Source organism: Mus caroli, unplaced genomic scaffold, assembly GCF_978045245.1.
Source record: "Mus caroli unplaced genomic scaffold, Mus_caroli_1 scaffold_20, whole genome shotgun sequence".
Taxonomy (NCBI): Eukaryota; Metazoa; Chordata; class Mammalia; order Rodentia; family Muridae; genus Mus; species Mus caroli.
The window spans coordinates 37008846-37027588 of NW_028227275.1; the positions used below are offsets into that span (position 1 = coordinate 37008846).

Here is an 18743-nt window from a genome sequence, read left to right on the forward strand (position 1 = left end):
GCCTTTGTGGATGTAAATACATCCTCTCTTTTTTTGTGTGTGTTGTATTTTTTTCTGAGACAGAATTTTCCTTATGAAAAATAATTTCAAAGATTTCATTGACGTTTTTGAGTATTTTTCATGTGTACATGAGTGGTTTTGCCTGCTTGTATGCGCAGCATGTGCCTGCAGTGCCTGTGGAAGCCAGAAGGGGGTGCTGGATCCCCTGGAACTGTAGTTACATACAATTGTGAGCCTCCATGTGGCTTCTGGGAACCAAACCAGGGTCCTTTGCAAGAGGCATTTCTGCAACCTCAGAAAAGTGATTTTGATATCTATTTTTAAAGTTTGTCTAAGGGACCTTGGTGTGGTGGTACATACCTTTTACTCCCAGTACTGGGGAGACAGAGGCAGTTGTAAGTTTGAGGCCATCTTCTACATAGTGAGTTCCAGGACAGTATGGCTACATACTAAGACCTTATCAAAGGTCTAGAAAGAATGCGTTTTGATACATGTCTCTGAAATTGAAACCATACCTTCAGATAGCAACACAGTTTAACTTTCTTAAAGATCTATCTATGTATCTATCTATCTATTTATTTATATGTATATGAATGTTTTCCTGCCTGTACGTATATGTACCCGTGTGTGCCTGGTGCCTGCAAAGGTTAAAAGACAGTGCTGGATCCCCTGAACCTGGAGAGAACTGAGCCCTGGCTTTTTTTAAGAGTAGCAAGTGCTTTGAACTGCTGAGCCATCTTGCCAGACCTTGTACTTTATTCTTAAATCCGTGATTCACAATACCTTAAAGATCCAAATAACCCAAATGTTCACCAACAGATCAAAGGCATGAACTTTATGGCATTATTAGTTTACTACCACAAAAAAGCACTTTCTAGATCTTAAAGAAAATGATATGGGGAGAATGAGGGGAGGAGAAAACTGAGCATGTGTGTAAAACCACATCTGCATGTGGTCATGAAAAACCACAGTCTACACAGAGATCTTCACGGGTGACTGTCATGTCCCTAACTGGGTCTCTACTTCACTCTCCTGCCCACTTTCCTTACTCAAAGGCCCTGGGTTTCTAAGACAGTAGCTGAGGATATTCACCCAGCCTTGTAGTCAGAACCAAGAAACAGGGCATGTTAGTCAGCTTTCTGTCTCTGAGACAAACGCCTGAGAGGGAGAATTTAAAAAGAGGAAGCCACATGGCTCCTGGTTTCATAAGTTTTAGCCCACGGTCCAGTGGTGGCATTTGGGCCTGGTAAAGCAGAGCATCTTAGTGGTGAGTGTGAAGGAGAAGAACAGAACTGCTCAAGGCAGCCAGGAAGCCAAGAGTCAGGAAATCTATATGTGAGTCTATTTATGTATGTATGTATGTATGTATGTATGTATGTATGTATGTATGTTCTTGTTTTATTGTCACAGTTTGACACAAACTAGAGTCACTCAGTTGAGAAATTGCCCATATCAGATTGGCCTGTGGATCAGATTGGCCTGTGGGGATGTCTGTGGGACATTTTCTTGATTGCTAATTGATACGGGAAGGACCAGCCCACTGTGGGCAGCACCATTCCTAGGCAGAAGGGTCTCTGGGATATCTAAGAAAGGTAGCTAAAAATGAGCCTGCTAGTAAGCCAGAAAGCAGCCTTCCTCTGTGGTTTTTGCTTTAATTCTTGCTCTCAGGTTCCTGCTTGAGCTCCTGCCTTGATTTCTCTCACTGAGTCTGTCACCTGAACACTGAAATGAACCCTTTCCTCCCCAAGGTGTTTTTGGTCATGTTTTTCACAGCAACAGAAAGCAAACTTGGACAGAGGGTAACACTTCATATTCAAACCATAACACAGACTAGTTCTTCCCTATCCCTTTGTAGTGGTCCTGGGGTAGCTCAGAGATTAACTCAGACTTCTAGCCTTCCTCCACCCATACCATTCTCACACAAGGCCCTTTTGTTTCTCTGAGGAGAAACCTGAGGCCCAGAAGTGGCCCATCCCATATGACCAAGTGAAAAAGAAAGGAAGAAGGGACTGATGACCCTTTACACACTGCCTTCAGACCTCTGGCATCTTCTACTGGGTCATGAGACCTTCACTGATGCACAGTTTTCCCAGAGCCCCCAGAACCACCCAGAAGTCTGTTTCCCCCTGGGAAACTCTCTGAGCATGCTCTCACGGTGCTCAGGAGAACTTCTTTATGACACATCATTTGGAAGACGTCCAGGAGTGGGAATAAATCCATCAGAGGTTAAAAATATCACTGGTCATTTAGAAACACATTCTTCACTCAACATAGCAGATGCGAGTTTGTAAACACAGCCATGTAAAGACAAGGGAAGGCCAGAGTAGAAACAGAAAGTGGGATAAGAGTATTCTAAAACAAGCTGCTTGTGCCATTTCCCCAATTGAGCTGTTTGTCAAGTTGTTTTTAGCCTTTGAATATATTCAAATGGGGCAGATGTGGGAGAATTAAAAAAACATGATGCTGTCAGAGTAAAGAAAGTCTGATGTAGGAGAAGGTGAAGTGATTGTGTGTGTGTGTGTGTGTGTGTGAGAGAGAGAGAGAGAGAGAGAGAGACAGAGAGAGAGAGAGACAGAGAGAGACCCGGGAGCATACGACAAACGCCATAGGACCCTGTGTTCTTTGCTGGTGTTTGCTGTGTTCATTCTGAGCTTCTAGGCAGTCAAGGTGGGTGACAGCATGAAGGGCAACCATTAAGGTCAAAATAAATCCAAGGGAAGCAGAATTTCTGGAATTTCCTGTTACTCTCTGCTGTGGGTAATAAGGAACTAAGGTCTCATCAGCATCCCTTCAATAAAACAGAGGGCCGTTTCCAGGCTCCGCCTACTTGCAGCACTTGCTTGTGGGCAAGGAGTGACCCAGAGGCAAAGGTTACCTGGGAATCTCTGGAAGCTGCTGGAAGAAAGCAGCAGTCCAGACAGGACGCTTTTAGAGGACCAGCCCCAATTCCAAGACACCATTTTAGACCACCCAGAGTGCTGCAAGGAGTGTTTTTTTTTCCTTCCTTTAATTGAAAATAGATTTACTTTTCTCAAATAATACATACTGATTACAGTTCCCCACCTCTTCTACCCTTCCTAGTTCCTCCCCACCTCCCTTCCCATCCAGATCCACTCCCTTTCTGTTTCTCATTAGAAAACGAACAAGCTTTTAAGGGATAATAGTAAAATAAAATAAAATAAAAACTAACACATAGGAGGTGGGCAGGACAAACAGAAGGAAAGAGCCAAAGACACAATAATCAGGGACCCATTTGGTCACACACTCGGGAATCCCATAAAAACACTGCTCTGAAAGCCTTAGTATATGGGCAGAGGACCTGGGCAGGCTCTGTGCACGCTGCCCCTGACTCGGTAAGTTCCTATGTGTGCGGATCCTGTTGATTTAGAGGGCCTCCATTTCTTGGTGTCCTCCATCCCCTCCAGCTCTTAAACTCCTTTGACCTCCACTTTCATAGGGTTCCCTGAGATCTGAGGGGAGGGGTTTGACAGAGACATCCTACAAGGTCTCTGTGTCTCTGTCTCTGTGCCTCTGTCTCTCTCTGCATAATGTCTGGCTGTGGCTCTTTGTATTCTTTCAAGTGGCTGTGGGACATTGCAGGAAGGCACTGCTCTGTTTCCTCGGTCAGGCGGCAGGAGTGCAGTCTCATCTGTTGTTTGAAAGTGACACATAGACAACGATCAGACACCAGGGATCCACCTGAGTTTATCTCCGAGGCTCTGTGAAGCTGTGCCTTGTTTTTGTTTATGCCCTTTCTCTGCTTCAACTGACCGTGAATGCCCCAGCTCACTTTCCTGCAGCTTTGGGGACAAGTTCTCTTGAATTTCTGTCTTCAAGCCAGTGGCCATCCTAGAGCTGGTCCTACAGTGCTGCCACCATACTGTGGGTGAGGTAGATGTCCAAAGGCAGCACCCAGAGGATGCTCTAGTTCCTTCGCTCTTGGCAAAAAGATCCATGTCAGGCTCAAATCGACTTCCTCTACTAAGCTTCAGATTCCCTTGTGGTCTTCCCTGCAGTGCACATGGCGAATAGGAATATTCTGATCAGGAGCTGGGCAGATAGGTTTAGGTTTACAGTAGTGAGCCACCAGGATTGTTCCTCCTGGGCTCCCAGCCTGTGTGTGTGTGTGTGTGTGTGTGTGTGTGTATGTGTGCACGCACGCACCCCTTGTCTTAATTAATGTTAGGTCAATAATTGTTCATAAAAGCCCAGTGGAGGGCATTATGTGTTACCCTGCACATTTTTTCTTTCTTTCTTTTTTTTTTTTTTTTGTGACAGTGGGCTAGATCCTGTGTCCCCATGTGGGCTCTGAGTGGAGGGGTATGATGACTGTTTTCCGGAGCAATCCTGAAGCAAAAGATTGTTTAGGTTCCAGGTAGACCCATGGTGGAACAGCTTGAAAGATCCTGGTATTATACCCCAGCCACGCAGAGCCGTAACTTGTACTGAGTTGCATGTGGAACAAAGCTGCCTGTAGGTTTTCTGTACTACTGGAGTGTAAACTACCCTGATGTATTAACAGACTGTAACACAGTGTCTTCGTTACAGTTCCATTGCTGTGAACAGACACCATGACCAAGGCAGCTCTTATAAAGGACAACATTTCATTGGGGCTGGCTTACTGGTTCTGAGGTTCAGTCTATTATCATCATGGCAGGAAGCATGGCAGTGCCCAGGCAGGGATGGTGTCCGAGGAGCTGAGAGTTCTACAGGAGAAGACTACTGGCTTCCAGGCAGCTAGGAGAAGCGTCTCGAAGCCCACCTCCACAGTGATACACTTCCTCCAACAAGAACATACCTACTGCATCAAGACCACACCTCCTAATGTTGACTCTCTCTGGGCCATGCATATTAAAGCCACCACACACATCTTCCCTTATGTAGTTCTGGCTGTCCTGGAACTTCTACTTTCCTTGCTGAGATAAAAGGCATGTGCCACCATACCCAGCCTATAACATACTCTTAATAACCTGTAAATAATCCATATTTTTAAAGAAGGTGTTAGATGTCCTTGAAGTGGAGCTACTTGTTAGCCATCATGTGGGTTCTGGGATTCGAACTTGGATCCTCTGGAGCATCATGTGCTCTTACCAGCTAAACTATCTCTCCATCTCCTCTTCCTTTTGTTTTTGATGGAATCTTACTGTCCAGCCTACTCTTGTCTGGGACTCAGATCCTCCTGTCTCAGACTCCTGAGTGCTGAGATTACAGGTGTGTAGCACCATCCTTGGCTACAAGTCTCTCTCTCTCTCTCTCTCTCTCTCTCCAACTTCAAAGAGAGGTTTTGCCTCTCCTGCAGTAGATACTGGGCTCCCAGCCAGCCCCTTACAGGCCAGTGGCAACCCATTTGTCTCCTCTCGATGTGTCTGGCTATACTTGCATATGGGAATCCACCAGTCAGAAGAGTTTTGTGCAAATAAATCTATAGGCGATCTTATTCAACTTTACCCATGGACTTATTATATAGACATTTTATTGTGGTGACTTCTCTCATAAACCACTAGTTAAACAAACAAACAAACAAACAAACAAACAAACCAACATTTGCTTAAGTAATGAAAAGTTTAGGACATTTAAAAAACTATTCATAGTCATAATCGTCAACATATTTAAACTTTTACAAAGCTAATCAACTTGCGTGACTAAAAATTTTTCCAGGTGTGGTGGTGTATGCCTTTAATCCCATGCTCAAGAGAAAGAGGCAGGCAGATCTCTAGGAATTTGAGGTTACCCTTGTCTACAAAGTAAGTTCAGACTAGCCACAACTACATAGCAATACCCTGTCTCAAAAAAATGATATTTGACTTCAGTTTCTTCAATCATCTTGGTATTTGCTGTCTAATTAATACTCCATAGCTATAATATTCCCTAACACCCTGGAGGGGTGTTTCTGTTTTGTAATTCTTATTGTAGTTATTTTCCCACGTTCTCTATGCCACACTCCCTCTCCCTTCTCTTCTTTCTTTCTGTTTTTGGTTTGATTGATTGGTTGATTGATTAAGACAGTATCTTATAGTATAGGTCTCACAGGCTGGAACTCTCTATGTAGAGCAAGTTGGCCTCAAACTCCTATAGAGCTGCTTGCCTGCCTTCCCCTGGTTCCTGAGTGCTAGGGTTAAAGATGTGGGCTACCATGAATGGCTCCCTCACCCTTCTTGAGCTTGGTACCACTCAAGGATGAGAGAGAGAGAGAGAGAGAGAGAGAGAGAGAGAGAGAGAGAGAGAGAGAGAGAGAGAGAGAGAACACCATGTAAACACACACATACGGGAGGTGGGAGAGGGAGAGGGCGAAGGAGAGAGAGATTGACTCATGCATTATCCATTTTCAATGGGAAAAAGCCTATAGTGGGAAAGAGAATGCATGACAAACATCCACATACTGTCTACTGGGTGAAGTAGCAATCTTAAGCTGCACTTTACCCTACTGGCTGTGGAGGGCTAGAAGCAAAATAAGATGCTGTCCAAGGGGCTATACTTAGCTAACAATTAGAACTTGGAGCGAGCTCAGACTTCCCCTAAACTTCAGAGGTGGCCACCCCTCCTGCAGGGCACACTAACTTTCCGGGGTCGGAGGGCCTGTCACTCTCCTCATTTGACTAGCTTGTACCTCTTCAGCTCCTCAGGGCATTGGAATGTAACTACTCAGGTGCTCAAGAGCCTTCCACAAGAAACACAAGGGCTTTGTGTTCCACTTTCTGGTTCTTTGCCCTACAACTGTCTCCCAAACCCGCTGTGGTATTTTTGGAATGGAAAAAACAAACACAATGGCTTCTTGAAAAGACAAGGAGATTGCTCTCTGGTTTGCTTTCAAAAAATGGGCACTTGAATGCTTCCCTTTGATAGATGTTCCACATTCGAGAAGAGCCAGGCCACAGGAAAGAGTCTATATTCACATCTTGTTACCAGGACAGCAGAAGTGGGAGCAAAATATAACCAAGCACATTAGCACATATACCCAAGGAGCCATCAGTGGGATGAACTGTGTGGCTCACTTTCAGACCTGTTGTTTAAAAAGAAAAGAGCCCTTGCTTAACTCCTTAGCTCTGGGATTCTTTCCAGGTGACTGATTAACATAATGGCTGGTAGAGATTTATTTTCTGTCTTCCTTATGTACCATATCAGTGACACATAGAAGATATACCCAAACTATGTGCTGTTTTTTCCTGTTTTCTTAATAATTCTTATACATACTATATAGTGTGTTGAATGATGGTCTCCCAAGTATGTGCCCATACCATGATGACCAGAACTGGGAATGTGACCTTATTGGAGAAGGGTCTTTGCAGATTTAATTAGTTGAAGATGGGATGGATCAACCTAGGATTCTGGGTAGACCAGAAGTCTAACTATGAGTTTCCTTTGAAGAGCTGGAAGGGGAAACAATGCAGGCACATGGAGAAGCCATGGGGACACAGAGGTAGAGACCAGAGTGATACAACCACAGCACAAGAACACCTAGAGCTATCAGGAGCTGGTGAGGCAGGAGAGGTTTCTCCCCTAGAGCCCTAGAAGGAGCAAGGCCCTGATGATGCCTTCGTTAAGACACCTAGACCACAGAGTGACAAGTGAATATACTTCAGTTATTTGAGGACGTCCAGTTAGTAGGAAAATGATATAGAAACAAATGAGATGAATACAACATCTCAGACTTTGGGATCAGGAGAACAGTGTTTGCAGTGAAGTCAGCATCAGACACAGTCCCCTGCGGCTTCTAGAGAAGAAATATTTGTGTTGGGACTGAGTAGCACAGACAGCCTCAGCTTTTCATAGTTGGCAGGAGCCAGTGAGACTGACCCAGGCACTTCATTTTGCTCCTGAGGAATTTGAAACATTGCTGTACTTAAGGTCACATGAGCAGTTAGCGGCAGGGACAGTTGGCTTTTCAGATTCCCACTCCACCAGACTCCTTCTCCATGCAGTGGGCCACTCAACAGAAGCTTGTTCAGTAGTTGGTGTGTGTCATTCTGGCAGGAGTGTGGCACCTGCATTCTTTCAGTCTTAAGTGACAGAAGGCCATCTAAAAGTCAGATGTAAAGCTGATGGCTTGTCTGCCCAGAATGGAAGGGGTGGGTTTGGTACAGGGCACTGAGGGTGGGTCTGTGTGCTATGTGCTTGCTCGGTCCTCTCTCACTTTCAGCCACGAATACCATGTTCATCCTCACCCCCTCTCATGGTGGATATGCTTTTATCAGTTTCAAAGATGAAGGCTGAAGACTGGTCCAGTCTTCAAAGCTGAGAAATACCACCTTGGGGTGAAGTGCCAAGTGGTAGATGGGAGGTTGTCTTTTGCTTCTCCTCTTCTTAGGTGCTCAGGAGGAAAACCTCCCCAGCTTCCCTCACAAAGATACATGGTCAAGTGGTAAGTAGTCTCTCTTTTTATTTTTTTTAGACTTTGCATTAATAGGATGAACTAATGTGGTTCTAGAAGTTTCCACACATTCATATACTGTTCACGGATGAAAGCATTTTCTGTTTTCAGAGATAAATAATACTCCATTGTGGGTAGACACAGATCGAGTTATCCTTATCAAAAATGCTTAGAACCAGAGTTTCAGATCTTGGGTTTTTGTGAATTTTGGAATATCTGCACATGTATACTGAGATAACCTATAGATTGGTCCTCAGTCTAAACAGAAATTCGTTCATGGTTCATATATACTTCACATAGCCTAATTGTAACTCTATATAATGCTTTAATAAGTAATCTTCTTCTTCTAATAATGAAATGATTTCACTGTGCAGTTATATTTCTTTTGGGGGCATGTCAGAGACTCGGTTTTGGATTTAGATTTTAAATTTTATGTCTTTGGCTCCAAGACCCTACACTTATTCCCAGTTTTCTCCCCACTCACAAGCACCCAGTATCTTCCATCTCTGGGCTCCTGTGAAAGACTTCTGTCAATATGGTAGGTAAGGACCTATTGAAGACTCCTGTTTTTAGTTCCTTGGGAGATATGCCCAGTGGAATTGCTGGATCTCAAGAGAATTCTATTTTTAATCTCTTAAAGGGACGGTGACTTTGGAGCTTCGCACTGAGAGGATGGTATCTGCTCAAAATAAATACAAGAAGAATGGTAATGACCAGCTGAACTAGTGTGTCAGCAGGCGATGTTGTCCAAAGAGCCGTGGAGTCTAGGGTATGATTTTGCCTGCAAGCTGTGTCATGACTGACAGCTTTGCCAGGTTCCCTTCCTGCCATATTGACCTTGCTGATCTGCTTCTCTACCTCTGTGGTATCTGGGGCTTATACCTATGTCTCCTCAGCTGAGTGAAGACATGGAGGAGGAGCTCTGGCCATCGGAAGAATGGAGGGTAGGTCTCTATCAACAGCACATTCCGAGCTGTCAGGCTTCTGAGCTGTCAGGGAGAGATGAATTTAGCTGTGCGTCCTAGTTTGGTTGTGAAGAAGGCAGGCGGGTGGTTGATATTCTGTGATGAATAACATGTAGGACGCTGTCTTGCCTGGTGATTTTTGCCAGCTTTTTTTCCAGTCATCTCCTCATTCTGAGCCCCTGCAACATTGAAGGAGAAGAGTGACATCTGTTCCCTTCAGATTCCGGAGCTTGGCTGGAGAGGGTTTGCTTTGGGACCTACGGCATTCCTGAGGATAGAATGTAGAATTCAAGGGCGCATGACTTTCTGTGTTTTAGAATGACCTAACTGAAATAGAATTCCTGTATAATATAACTCACTTACAGTGTGTATTCAGTGGTGTGCTGTATTCACAGAGTTGGGAAGCCATTACAATAGTGCAGTTTCAGGGCTTCATCACCATCCCCCACAAAGAAACACATGCACATCTCTATAACACTCCCCAAACCCCCCTCACTTCATCTCTACCCATCTAGCTTCAGTCTGCCATTTATCTTTTTGTCTCTATAGATTTGCCTATTCTGGAAATTTCATTTAAATAGAGAAATATACTATGTGCTCTTTGTGCCTGGCTTCTCTCACTCAGCACAATATTCTGGAGTTGCATACATGTAGAAGCATGCATCAAGACCTCATTCCTTTAATGGCGGAATAATTCTCTTGTGCTGGCTGGTTTTGTGTCAACTTGACACAAGCTGGAGTTATCATAGAGAAAGGAGCTTCAGGTGAGGAAATGCCTCCATGAGATCCAGCTATGAGGCATCTTCTCAATTAGTGATCAAGGGTAGAGGGCCCCTTGTAGGTGGTGCCATCCCTGGGCTGGTAGTCTTGGATTCTTTAAGAAAGCAAGCTGAGCAAGCCAGGGGAAGCAAGTCAGTAAGGAACATCCCTCCATGGCTTCTGCATCAGCTCCTGCTTCCTGCCCTGCTTGAGTTCCAGTCCTGACTTCCTTTGGTGATGAACAGCAATATGGAAGTGTAAGCTGAATAAACCCTTTCCTCCCCAACTTGCTTCTTGGTCATGATGTTTGTGCAGGAATAGAAACCCTGACTAAGACACCTCTTTTATATGGATATATTCCATCTGAGTTTGCCCTTTCATCTGTGGAAGGGAGGAAAAAAATATGAGTGTTTTTTGTTGTTGTTGTTTTTTGTTTTGTTTTTTTTTTTTACTTCTTGGCTATTATGAACAGTGCTTCTGTGAATATTTACACATAAGCTTCTGCATAGACATAAAAAATTCATTTATGTTGGGTATAGAACTAGCAGTGGGGTTTCTGGGCCATATAGTTACTCTGAACCAAGTGTTAAATATTTTAAGTAACTGCCAGTCTGTCTTCTAAAATGGCTACTCTGTTTTCTGCTCCTACCCACAACATATTAGAGTTCCGGCTTTGTCTCATCCTCTCTAACACATGCCACTTCTACTGTATTTGTTTCACCATCCTGTTGAGTGTGAAGTGGTAATATGTTTCTCTCCTATGGTCTGACAACATTGGTCGTCTTTTCATGTGCTTGTTGGCCATGTGAATCTACTTGGAGAGCTGGTTAGATTGATTGCCCATTTGAAAATTGGGTTACTTGCCTTTTAATAGTTAGTGTATAAAGTTCTTTAGCATAATGCCTCCAACCAGACACGTGGCTTATGAAAATGTCTCCCATTTTGAAGATTTTCTTCACAATCTTGATAGTGCTCTTTTATTCCTTTCATGGAAAACAGATTTTATTTTCTCACATAATTTGTCCTGATGATGGTTACCTGCCTCCTATTCCCCCCCAGTTCCTCCCCACCCCCCCTCCCGTCTGCATCTCCCCCCTCCCCTTCTGTCTTTCATTAGAATACAAACAGGTTTCTAAGGGATGATAATAAAACAAAGCAAATCAAAAACCAACACACTGGAATAGGACTAAATAAATGGAAGGAAAAGAGCCCAAGAAAGTCCACTTGTTTGCATAAAACACTTAACTGGAAGCCATGTACAAAGGACCTGTATGGCATTGAGTTTTCTTTCTATTGGTGATCTACTGCAGGGCAGTAGTGTGACTCCCTTGGAGAAAACTAAATTGTCATTTGCAAGTGGTTATCAGTTGGGAGACAGCTTCTGGGTTAGGGATGGGCTCATATGTCCACTTCTTTCACCTTTAGGACCCCAATGGTGCAGACCTGTGCAGACCCTGTGTATGCCGCCTCCTGTTCTGTGAGTTCATGAGTGTGTCAGACCCTGTTGATCTAGAGGGACCTGGTTCCTTGCTGCCTTCCATTCACCCTGGCTCTCACAACCTTTCTGCTTCCTCTTCTGCAGACTTCCCTGAACCCCAAGGAGAAGATTTGATGGAGACATTCCTTTTAGGGCTGAGTGTTCCATGGTCTCTTTCTCTCTGCATAATGTCTGGCTGTGGATGTCTGTATTTGTTCCCATCTGCTGCAGAAGGAACATTCTCTGATGATGGCTGAGCAAGGCACTGATTTGTGAGTATAGTAGAATGTCATTAAGAGGGGCATTTGCAGCCGGGCGTGGTGGCGCACGCCTTTAATCCCAGCACTCGGGAGGCAGAGGCAGGCGGATTTCCGAGTTCGAGGCCAGCCTGGTCTACAAAGTGAGTTCCAGGACAGCCAGGGCTACACAGAGAAACCCTGTCTCGAAAAACCAAAAAAAAAAAAAGAAAAAAAAAAAAAACAAAGAGGGGCATTTGCTGGCTAGTCTCAGGTACTTGGTTACTCAAGCAGTATTGAGTATGGCTTCCATCTTGTGGAGTGAGCCTTAAGTCAAAATTGATTGTGGTGCTTTGAATGAAAATGGTCCCCACAGGCTTATAGCAAGTGGCACTTTTGGGAGGTGTGGCCTTGTTGGAGTAGGTGTGGCCTTGTTGGAGTAGGTGTGGCCTTGTTGGAGTAGGTGTGGCCTTGTTGGAGTAGGTGTGGCCTTGTTGGAGTAGGTGTGGCCTTGTTGGAGTAGGTGTGGCCTTGTTGAAGTAGGTGTGGCCTTGTTGGAGTAGGTGTGACCTTGTTGGAGGAAGTGTCACTGGGGATGAGATTTAGGATTTCAGAGGGAGTTTCCTGCTGCCTGCCAATCCAGATATAGAACTCTAAGCTACCTCTTTAGCATCATGTCTGCCTGTATGCTGCCTATGTGCTCACCATGATCACAGTGGACTAAACCTCTAAACTGTAAGCCAGGCCCAATTAAATGCTTTTCTTTTTAATATTTGTGGTGGTCATGGTGTTTCTTCACAGCAATAGACACCCTAACTAAGATAGATATTGGTTGGTTATCCCCACAGCCTTTAGGTCACCAATGTACAAGCACAGCTTGCAGGCAGGACAGCATTTTTGATCAAAGAGTTTGTGGCCAGGTCACTGCTTATATTTCTCCTTTGGTAGTGTGTAGAGTAGCTACGTGCCACAAAGACACTAGCATTCAGGAGTGATGTTCACGGCCTCTATTTATCTCTTTTGTGGTTGTGTTTTTTACTCCTTATACTTTGTTATAAGAAACTGTCGCTGAGCCGGGCGTGGTGGCGCACGCCTTTAATCCCAGCACTCGGGAGGCAGAGGCAGGCGGATTTCTGAGTTCGAGGCCAGCCTGGTCTACAAAGTGAGTGCCAGGACAGCCAGGGCTACACAGAGAAACCCTGTCTTGAAAAAACAAAAAAAACAAACAAACAAAAAAAAAGAAACTGTTGCTGAACCAAAGATTTTGAAGATTACTTCTATAGTTTCTTGTAGGGATTTTTATAGTTTAGTTGTGATGTTTACGTCTTTTTTTTTTTAAGATTTATTTAATTTTCATCTTATGTGTACGTGTTAGTACCTACACATGTATGAGAATACTACCTGTGTGCCTGGTACTTGTGTGCCTGGTACTTGTGGAGGCCAAAATAAGGCATCCGATTCCCCATAACTGGAGTTACAGGTTGAAAGCCACTTGAATGGGGGGTGGGGGGGGGGTTGGGACCTGAATTCTGATCCACTACAAAACCAGCAAGCTCTCTTAACTGCTGAGCTCTCTCTCTGGGCCTACATTTAGGTTTATGAATAACTAATCTTAGACCTTGGTCTCCCTCTCTCAGACTCACCCCAGGCCTTGGTCACCCTCTCTCAGACTCACCCCAGGCCTTGGTCACCCTCTCTCAGACTCTTGAGTGCTGAGATTACAGGAATTTGCTACCGCCCACAGTTTACCCAGTGATTTTCAGCCTGAGTGTTACTCGGAGGCCTCTGAGAGGATTCCAGTGCAGGATGGAGGTGAGCTCTACCTTCCTTCTTTTGCATGTGGTGTGCAAGCGAGTCGCTGTGCTGTTTGATGAAGAACGCCTTCCCTCTTCACCATTGTTGTTGAAAAGTAATTGACTTTAAATGTGTTCACTTCTGGTCTCCAAATTCTATTCCACGGATCTCTATGTTGTCCGTCCGTGGGTTAGTGTTATCCTATGAAGGCTACTCTAGCTTTGTAGAAAGTTCTGGGTCACAGCCTCCTTGGAATATGTAATTGAGTCCCTTGCTTTAGCCGTGCTTCTTAGTGGTGGAGTATCCAGCCCATCATTTACTTCTGACAATGTGATGGGGTTAGAAATTCTTATTATTTCAGCCCTGGCTGTCCTGGAACTTACTCTGTAGACCAGGCTGGCCTCAAACTCAGAGATCCACCTGCCTCTACCTCCAAAGTGCTTGGGACCAAGGGCATGTGTCACCACCACCTGGCTATTTCAGTTTTAGTGATAAGAAATTTGGGGGCTTACATAATTTTAATAACGTTCAGATTTCTATTGTCTTTCTCAGCAGGCTGGCATAAGAGTGGACTTCACAGGCTGAAGTGAGGTTTATTCTTCTCTAAATGCATTTATTATCCCTTCTACCTCTTTGTTTCTAAATAGATCTTTCTAGATTCTCTTTGATTTGCCGTTCTCGCCTGAAATGAAAATGTTACAGTTTTCCGTAAATGCAGAATTTATGCCAGAGTGCAAGTATAACTTAACAGCAAGGGAGCTGCCGCCGGATTGAAGGCCCCGCATTCTCTTCCCCCTTTCCTGAGTTTTACCCGTGTTTCTCTCAGCCTGTCAGATTCACTCTCCAGGTAAGCTGTACTCTTCCAAGACCAGGCTGCAGATAGATTGCAAAACCTTTGATTCCAAGCCCCGCCCACAATTTGAAAAATGTCAGGCAGATACTCTGATTGGATGTTTGAGGTCATGTGATACTCAGGGCTGTTAATCCGCCCTCCCTGAGTGCTTTGAGAGTTTTATTTGCTGAAAAGACTCTTCAGAAATCTCATTTGGGGTCAAGCAGTTTGTTTTCGGTTTACAATTGCTGTAGTCCTTGCAGAACGCTTATTTATAAACCTGGCGACTGTGAATCGCTTTTTAGTGAACCTTTAAATGAGCTTAAAAACTCAGTCAATTAAACTGCGTCAACATGTCAAGCATAGTCATTTTAATATATTTGGTTTCCTTCCTAAATATTTGAATTGCTTGACCAGCCAATCTTCTCAGCACGTAAACAATTCCCAGGGATGCAGTAGGTAGTCTCACACATAAGAAGAACTCTGCGTTCCTCCTAGGCGGTCCAACATATGCATGAACTTGGCAGGCTCCCAACAGAGCATTATTTATCTAACTTGGCTATACAGTCGCCAGTCTTAAAGCCAGATCACCAGTGTTACTCTTCAAGATTAATGTTTCTTTCATCTCGCAGGCACAGAAAACACCAAACAAGGACAGATCTTTGGAATATAAAAATGCCAATTCCATGTTTTTGATACTTTAAACTGCCTCACAGTCACGTAAACCTTCCCCAATTTAGAGCGTGGGTTCACGAAGGGATGGTAGGAGAATCCCAAAGACTTCATCAGGGATAATTGGAGACTTCTCCAGTTGTTCATTAACTATTTAAATCTTTTAAAAATGATTTATTGATTTGATGTACATGGTATTTTGTCTGCCTGTGTGTCTCTATGAGGGTGTTGGATCACCTGGAACTGGAGGTACAGACAGTTGTGAGCCATCATGTGTGTGCTGGGAGTTGAACCCGGGTCTTCTGGAAGAGCAGCGGTGCTCCTACCCCCTGAGCCCTCACTAGGGAAATCTGATCTGTTCTGAGCTGTGCTTTTCTTCCATCTATGATGTATCTAAGTGTTCTGCTCAGTAACAACGATGATAGTTAATTGACCACAGTGATCCTTTGTTTGTGAGACATCGCGTAATGGTGCTTTTAGTTAGCTGAGGTATGGTTCCATCTAATTTAACTGGGATTTTACACACACACACACACACACACACACACACACACACACACACACACACTTGCCTTGACACCTAAGTTTTGAGACACGGTTTCTCTGTGTAACCCTGACTGTTCTGGAGCTTACTCTGTAGACTAGGCTGGTAAAAAACTCCCAGAGATCCACCTGTTTCTGTCTCCCAAGTGCTGAGATTAAAGGTGTGTGCCACCCCTGTCTGGCTTGAAATTGATTATCTATTTTTAACTGGAGAGAAGTTCACATTTGATGGATTCCTCTGCGCTTTCATGCTCTTGTTGGTTTTATCCTACTTTTTATCCAGTTTATAAGTTATATATTTAAATTACGATAATTATTCTCCTAATTATTTCTCTTTGTGTTGCTAATGAGCTCAAGACAACACCTAACATGAAGAAAATGACATACTAAACTTGGCCTAAATTTAATAAATATTTTTGAATGTTCTTGACAATTTGAGGTCACTATAATTAAGAAATTAATGATCCCCGCATTCAGCAAGTGAAGGAAGAGGATCATGTGCTCAAGGCCAGCCTGAGCTATATAGCACGATGGTATAGCAAAGTATAAATAAATAAATAAATAAATAAATAAATAAATAAATAAATAAGTAAATAATAAAGGGAAAATAAAAAAGGCCACCCTGGTCTACAGAGCTAGTTCCAGGACAGTCGGGGCTACACAGGGAAACCTTTGTCTTGGAAAAAAAAAAAAAAAAAAAAAAAGAAAGAAAGAAAAAGAAAAAAGAAGAAGAAAAAAAGAGAAAAAAGGAATTAGAGATTGAAAATAAGGATTTTTTTAAAAAACAGGTTTATTGAAACATAATCCTCATATTTCCAATCAAATCACGTAAAACCTACATATAGTCACATGTATGTGCAACCATTACCACTGTTTTTTGTTACTTCCACGCCTTGTATCTTTAGTGCCAAGCCCAGCCTTGCTGGGTCACCGGTTTACTTTCTGACTCTAAGTTTGCCTTTATTGGACTCATACGGTAGAGTCATATAGCATGTGTGTTTTCTGTAATTAGCTTTTTCCACTTAGAAGTCTGGATATTGAAATTGATGAAAACATTTTCAAGAAATATTAAGAGGGATATTCTAGTTTGTTGTTGTTGTTGTTTTTGTTTTTTAGCATCTCACATGGAGTTGACAGACTTGTTCCAGGAAGTCACCACGTTAACATGAACCAACCGTGGCCCGCCAAACAAGTGCCAACCGGAGGCTCCATCTCTAGACAAGGAGGCGGGTCATGCGAAAACACGGCAGCCTGTGACTATGCTTGAGTCGTTAGTAGTTATTTTCCTGTGTCTGTGACAAAATGCCCTTCAAAAGTAATGTAACCAAGGTCTATATTTTGGCTCACTGTGTGAGGGTGTACTCCACGGTGGTGAGAAGGCTTGGATGCTTGGATGCAGGAGTGGGGGGGAGGCAGCTGGTCACATGACATGCACCCTGGGCGGAGGGGCGGGGGCGGGACAGAGAGCGATGAACGCTGCGGCTCTGCTCAATTTCTCCTTTTTATTCAATCCAGGTCCCCAAACCATGGGACCCCAAAGCCATTCGGAGTGAGTCGTCCTTTCTAAAACCACCCTCAGAGACATGCCCAGAGGCACGTCTCCCAGGGGACTCTAATTCAGTCACACTGACAGTGATCATTACTTATCCAGGGCAGAGCAAAACAGTCACTGAAAACCGGACAGACATAATTAAAAATGTCTTCCTTAAGTAAAGAATTAGAAGTCTTCCTTTACCGCCCTGCCCCCAACCTACGAGTTCCTGAATCCTCAGCGAAGCTGGACACAAAGTATCTCTGTGTTTATTGGGAAACTGAAATAGAATTAGGAGGCATAAGTTTATTTTATTTTTATTTTTAATGTACTTATAGTTTGAATCTAAGGAAATTTTTTCCTAAATCTCTGAACTTACTTACTTACTTAATTTATTTATTTATCTATTTATTTATTTATTTGATGTGAACTCCTGTGCCGGAACAGTCCTCCTGCCTCAGCCTTCCCACTCAGCTGGAACAAGAAGATACCACCACACTTAGTCACCCTTGAACCTCAAGTTCCATCCATCCTCCCTCCCTCCTTTCCTCTCCACCACTTTTTTTCTTGCTTTTTTTTTTTTTTTTTGGTTTTTCGAGACAGGGTTTCTCTGTGTAACCCTGCTGTCCTGGCACTCACTTTGTAGACCAGGCTGGCCTCGAACTCAGAAAGGCTGCCTCTGCCTCCCGAGTGCTGGGATTAAAAGCGTGCGCCACCATGCCCGGCTTTTTTCTTGCTTTTGACAGAGTCTTACTGTGTGACCCAGTCAAGTCTCAAACTCACGATCCATGGGCCCCATCCTCCTTACTGCTGGAGTTTTTCATTTGTATATGGGTAAATAAAATAAAATAAAATAAAATAAAATAAATTTAAATTTAAAAAAATCAGCCGCTGGATGTGGCTGCTGCTGGTCTTAATGAGACAATATACCTGAGATCATAACTGGGAGATAGATGGCTTTGTAGTTAAGAGCATTGGTTATTCTTGCAGAGGACCTGGGTTCAGTTCTCAGCATCCATAAGGTAGGTAACAGTGGTATTTCCAGTTCCAGAGAACTGAAACCCTCTTCTGGTCTCTGCTGGCACTACACACTAAGCTCAGACATCTGTGCAGGCAGAACAACCATATTCATAAAGTAAAAATAAATGCATCTTTACAAAAAATATTCCTGCGACCTCCTACACACCTTAGAAGCTCTCTAGTGGCTGCTTCCTTATCTTCGCTGATTTCCATGTACTACACAGCTGCTGCGTAGACTCCTGTTTCCTGGAATGCTTTTAGAAGCTGCTTTTGGGTGCACTTGGAGTGCCAAACCTTCAGTTCTGTGCTCCCATTAAGGTCTGTGCTGACAAAGTCCAATGTTAGTGGCTTTCGTTTTTAAATCCCAGCCTTAAGGGGCTTTGGTGGATTGGCCAGGGCTGTACCCCTCTGCCTCTTCCCCAAACGCTAGGAGCTCACATCACTGTTTCCAGTTGAGGTCTTCTCTCACTACCCAAACGGAGCCAGGACAGGGTGGCTATAGCTCTGTCCGTGTTGTTAAAAACACAGTCAGGCTCATCTTAGTTA

The 18743-nt window shown here is 43.8% G+C and overlaps 2 long non-coding RNA genes across 3 annotated transcripts; both read left to right on the forward strand.

The window, feature by feature from the left end:
* The first annotated feature begins 7873 nt into the window (after positions 1 to 7873).
* On the forward strand, positions 7874 to 9120 carry LOC115029978 (uncharacterized). 2 transcript variants are annotated; one of them, XR_003835548.2, is made up of 4 exons: positions 7874 to 7952; positions 8306 to 8359; positions 8856 to 8906; positions 9009 to 9120. It is a non-coding gene; the product is annotated as an uncharacterized LOC115029978 (long non-coding RNA). The 2 variants fall into 2 exon arrangements; XR_003835549.2 differs by having other exon boundaries at positions 7929 to 8066.
* A 4338-nt stretch (positions 9121 to 13458) lies between these two features.
* On the forward strand, positions 13459 to 16947 carry LOC115029979 (uncharacterized). Its single transcript, XR_003835553.2, has 3 exons — positions 13459 to 13617; positions 14247 to 14446; positions 16763 to 16947. It is a non-coding gene; the product is annotated as an uncharacterized LOC115029979 (long non-coding RNA).
* Positions 16948 to 18743: the final 1796 nt, after the last annotated feature.